This window comes from Lactuca saligna, chromosome 5 (genome assembly GCF_052625555.1).
Source record: "Lactuca saligna cultivar CGN05327 chromosome 5, ASM5262555v1, whole genome shotgun sequence".
Classification (NCBI taxonomy): domain Eukaryota; kingdom Viridiplantae; phylum Streptophyta; class Magnoliopsida; order Asterales; family Asteraceae; genus Lactuca; species Lactuca saligna.
The window spans coordinates 57734232-57740408 of NC_136421.1; positions in this window are offsets into that span (position 1 = coordinate 57734232).

Sequence of the window (6177 nt, forward strand, 5' to 3'; positions counted from 1 at the left end):
AACATATTAGAAAAGGAATTCTACTTTGTTTTGCCCGAATATAAGAATCATGAAATTGACTACAAATACCAATATTCCTCTAAAATGAATCCAAATATTCTATGCCAAACATCATACTTTATTAGAGCCGTCATTTCCCCTTTCTTTCTTTCAACCTACTCTAAATATTAAAGTCCATCACATTCCTTGTCAATCCTAATAAGGATGTTCAAACATAAGTCATGTATGTAGCATAGATTAGGCTGAAACGTTAATGAAAAACTAAAACCATGATTTATCTTGCTAACTAAAATTAGATCGCAATTAAAGCTAGGCACATTCAAGAGTTTTTCAATATAAAATTTGATACTTTTATATCACCAACTCTTTTAACTGTCACTGATTTTACGTTAGGTACATTGACATAAGTGGTGTTCTCCATGTCGATCATAGCTTTTGACCACTTTGTAAGATTGGTTATATGATCACTAGCAACTGATTCAATGATCTATTCATCTTGTCTTTCAAACTTACTAGTTATGTTTGTTGTAGGATTGGTCCTTTACTCACTCGACTTTGTTAATCTCAAAAGTTAGAAACAATCATTCATAATCTTATCATGTAAGTGCTGTTTGTTTTTCTTAAAAACCTATTCAAAACTCTTATTGTTGCGCGGCGCAACACACGCACATCACTTTTTGTCCCGCAGCAGTTTGTTTTTCGGAAGTCTTCGGGGCTTAAAACGTCTACCTGTGTGCTTCTTGGGGAAGCACTTGTTATACCTCTTCCTACCTCTTCCCACCCCTTCAAACCTAAACCTAAAAAAATTCAATCCCAAAAAACCATGGATGCCTTTTTTTTTTTTTTTCCAAAAATTGAACGTGTTTAATATTACATTTTGTCATGGTCCTCCATAAAGTATATTTAATATTACATTTATGGTCCTTTACTTATATATTAAATTCTATTTTCATCCCTTCAAATTTTAATACATTAAATTTATATCCCTTTAATTCTTTTATCCCATTTAATTTACATAAGTTAATTAATTTTAATATTGTTTTTTAAATAAGTGTCTAGAATTTCATTTTTTATTTTTCTTTTTAAATAAGTGTCTATTATTTTGTTTTAATTATGAAATAAAAAATAAAATGGAAAAAACAGATTGTAACAAAACATATAACATATTATATTTTATTATTTCAATGTTTTAAGACTACAATTATTAAATTTTCTGTGTTTAAAAACAATTTTCGGTTTATTAAATTAAATTATTTTAATTTTTTAATGTCTGCAGCAGTCTGCAGATGTTAACAAAAACAAACATGCTTCTTATTACAGTCTGTAGCCGTTTGGTCCACCTCTTCTGCGGTAGAGGTTTGCAGAGGTGCTCTGCAGACTTTTTGAATTTTTGCTTCGAAAAAACAAACAACACCTAAACATCTCCATTAACGGTAATAATGCATGACTTTTGTTGTTTGGGTTTTCTTGATTAGTGCTTGGAGTTGGTTGATTTCATGGGCCACCAATCAGGATAACCATCAAGCTCGAAACACCCATCAAATTTATGTTCTGATTTCTGATAGTGAGAGCACCATCTGTCATTATTCCTTCCAGTCTAGTTGTTTTCTTCTTTATTGTTGAAGTTATTCGAGAATTTTCCATTCAAAACAATTCGTAATCCAATTTTATTGCTAATCTGGAATGGTTCGACTTCTCCCATGTAATTCCTAGACTTGCAAATTTTCTTTTGTTATACGTCTTGACTTAGATGATGATACACATTGCTTAACATGGGAAATAAATTGTTAATTACAATCTGTGTCCTCAAAGCTCCATGTTCTTTATTAAGCCACATTAGAAAACCATATATGCATTCCAAAATCCTTTTAGCTTCGTGTAATAGGGTGAGATTGTCATACTTTCTTTTTGAATCATAGTTATCCCTCTTCTTAATTCAGGGGCTCTCATGGCGTTCTCTCTCCTAAATCTTTCTTCTAATGCCATCCATATATTACGAGTGGTGACTTCTTATTTAACATTACCTATAATTTCTTTCTCCATAGCACTTTGTCAAGTCACCCTCTCATCATGGCATTGCATCTTTTCCGGTTGATAAGATCAGACAATCCCTCTTGCAATATAGCTAAGGAGTTGTTGATAAAACCAACCTTATTCTTGGCCAATAAGAAATTTACGATCTCATTCTTTCGGTCTCTATAGTTTCCGTGGTGGAGAAGGTTTCCTCAAACAAAATTTAGTCTTGGATGATCAGAGGTTGTGAGAAAATACTATGAGGAAACATTAATGATGGTCCTTGGTGGTGGTGGTAGGTTTCAACCAAATACATGAGAGTTTTTATACTTGGATCAAAGTAAGAATCCTAAACACTATCAAGGTAAGATAAAAACTAAAACATTCAAAAGGCAATAAAGATACATAAATATAATTGTCAATCATGTGCAATTTTTACAATCTAAATAACTCACCATAGTAGAACATGAAAAAAAAAGCCATAAAAGTGAAAGACGAGGCCAAGATCTCGAGTGATGGCAACTACAAGGAGATGTTGAGATGGAAGAAACAGACATGAGATGCGGAGAACAATAAGAGTGGTGTCCCCCACGGCCAATGATTGTTCAGGAGATTAGATACATACGATTTTCATTTTTAATATGTTCTAGACTTCACTTTTTTTTCATATCTAGTAGTTAATAATTTTAAATTTTGTTTTTAATAAAGATCTAATTTCTATCTAATTAGGACTTTGAAGTGTTTTGAGATTTTAATTTTCAATTTTTGTGGTGTCTTATTCCTTTCAAATGTTTTGAGAATTATCATATTCATTGTTTATTTTTAATTATATAAAAAAATAATACGAAAAGTTTGATTGAATTCGATTAATTTAATGAAAAAATCCTAGTTGATGGGCTTGCAAACTTGATTAAGGATAGGGGTGTTGATCAGGTAATTCTTTCGGGTTTCGGGTAATTCGGGTCGGGTAATTCGAGTTTTCCGTGTTAGAAAAAATATTCGATACCCTACCCAAACTAAATTCGGGTAATTCGGGTATCGGGTCGGGTTTGGATAATTCGAGTATTACCCGAAATATATAATGTTTTTTTTTGAATTTCACCTAAAAATAAATTTAATGAAATAAATATGTCATACTTTATTAGTTTTCTTTATATAAACAAACAAGACATAAACGAAATTACTTATGCTTTCACATTGAGATTTTTTTGTGAATAATACCTGAGATATCAAGTAATTTTTTCACAGCTTAATCTAATCATATAAGATGTTAAAAAACAAATACTTAAAGATCTTAATTTAAAAGTTTAAAAATTTTAAGATAATTATCGCCATAAATTTTACCATGTGTTGAAATTTCATCAAGATAATGAGTTTGTTAGTTGCAATAAAAACTATAATCTAGAAAACAGTTAAGTTTAAAGAACATGATGATATATAAATAATTATTTTTAATATTATTAGTGTCATATTGTCATAATAAATAGATTCATATTTTACAATAATGATAGTTAGTTTAAGCGTGATCAAATACCTACTATATAGTACAAGCTCTACAAAAAAAATAATTTTTAAAATAATTCAGGTAATTTGGGTATACCCGAAACCCAAAAAATGTACCCTTTCCTCGACCCGAAAAAAATCGGGTTACCCTATTATCCAAAAAAATTTACCCGATACTTGAAGAAAAAACCGGGCGGATAATTCGGGTATCGGTTATTTTCGATAGGGCTAATTAAGGGTATGTAATCTCCCACCCCTTCATATGAATGTAATCAAAACATGACGTTAGGAGATACAAAACATGCATTTTCGTATTATTTTATTGAGTTTTGATGGATACATAATACATAAAGAGATATAGAGCATATATATTCAATACCATGTGAAGTCGGCAGTAGAAATATATCCAAATTCAGGAGGAGGTGAAGCTCCAGGAGAAGCTGCAATGTAGGGAGGAATTACACCTCCAGTTCGGGTCTAGATGATCCGGCTCCACCTCCAGCTCCATTTCCAACTCCAGCCCCAGCCCTATCCCCTCCTCCAGCTCCTACTCCAGCTCCTGCTCCAGCTCCATTTCCATCTCCAGATCCAGCTCCAGCTCCAGCTCCGCTTCCAGCCCCAGCTCCGAGTCCGGCTAAGTTTCCTTTTCCAAAAGATCCAACTCCAGCTCCTGCTCCAATTCCAGCTGCTGCTGCAACTCCATCTCCACTTATATCTCCCCCGGTTGTTATTGCTCCGTTATTATTTGAGTCTGCAACGAGAGATATTTCTTCAAAGTTGGTTTCATTTATAGTGCGAGGTCCAAAAATTATATCAAAATTGAAGCCTCCTTGTCCTCTGCTGACATCATCTAACCCTTTGTTTCCTGCAATACCACCATCCAACACATTTTTCCCTCTAATCTCACCACAAGTTCCTTCTCCAACTTCACACCCAAAACTTCCTCTAATCTTGCTTAACCCCTCCCCATATCCAGTGGTTGTCTTCTCCTCTCCCAAAAGTTTTCTTCCAGAAACACTTTCAATTGTATAAATGAAAAACACGAAAGATAAAACAACAATAGTTATAAGAGCCATGATATAGTCTTTTTATTAATCTTCTAGTTATAACTTTAGATAGGTGAATATCACATGTATATATATAGATTGATGTGGTCCCTAATTTAATAAGATGATTAAGATAGAATTAAATTTATGGAGCTTTGCATTTTAAAATTAAACACTGATCTTATTATTTTTATATTTAATAACATATGTTATTACACAAAACCATTCGACATTTTGTTATTTGTTTTTTGTTACTTAAAAATGTTAATAATACTTATATTATTTTAATATTGTTACGATAAATGAGAAACCTGTAAAAACATGTTACAAAATTAGACAACTTTTTTGCCTTCTTAAGTAAAATCATCAAAGATTTTAGATTTTAGATTTCAATGAGCGTGTGCATCATGGATTTTGAGTGCTATAGGTTGCTCATCATATATTTCACATTTCGATTTTTAGTTCGACTTAAAGCGTTTGTTGATCACATATTATAAATTTTATTTTATTTTAAAATAAAAATTTTCAAAAATCATTTTCAGATATTCGCTTTGAGTTCTAGATAAGATTTACGAGATTTATGGGTTCTGGGCAAGATCTAAAGAGTATTTCTAGTGAAGAAAATGATTTTTTTAGTTCTTTAGCTCACAAATACATGAAAAATATTGGAATCAAGTTCACACACACATTAACAAGATGTAACATTTCTTACTTCTTGAGTTCACACACACATACATGCAAATCGCATTCATCCCATATTGGATAATCAATATTTCTTGAAGACGAAGATCCATATATCTTTGCTCATCCCCAAAAAATAGTTCATTATGTTTTAGTGTTCCATAGCAAGATGCAAGATGAAGATCAACATGATATATTTAGGTTTTTTAGTTCATCACCAACAAATTCATTTAGCTAGAGAAGATAACAAGAAAATTCATATTTGGTCGGAAACCTATACTAACCGGTTATATGGATATTTTATGAATATGGTAAACAACTTAAATTATCATCAGTATAGAAAAAATGTAAGTCTCTAAATATGTATACGAGGCAGATACAACTATTTACAATTTAATTAAACAAGTGTTACCAAAGGGATTGCCTATACTAATTTAAATTTCTAAATAAGAATTTATAATTAAATTTTTTATATAGAACACGCTAAAGTTTGTTGTGAAACATTACAATTATAAATCATAACTACAACTCCATCAGAAAAGAAACTATATTGCTTTAAATTGAGTAGTCAAATTTAATTAAATATGCCATTGTAATTTTTGAATGTTATATTAGATCCATGTTTAATCATTTCTAATCAATTAGGTCAATACTTTTTCTGTGTTGTTGCCCAAATTTAGTTATCTTTGTGAAGATTGTTTTCTTAAGTTTATTTTTATACGAACGTAGATCGTGAACGATGTACATCAAGTATTATAACATTCCGTTGTAGTATATCACAATATTCTCCGCTTTGAGTCACCGACATGAAAACTTCCCAGTGGGTCACCTATGTTGGAATTGCTCTCGCCTATGCACGGTGAACCATGATGTTCTTGTTGGAAGGTATCCACACCCGTATAAGAAATGCTTAGTTATCATTCCTAATCGATGT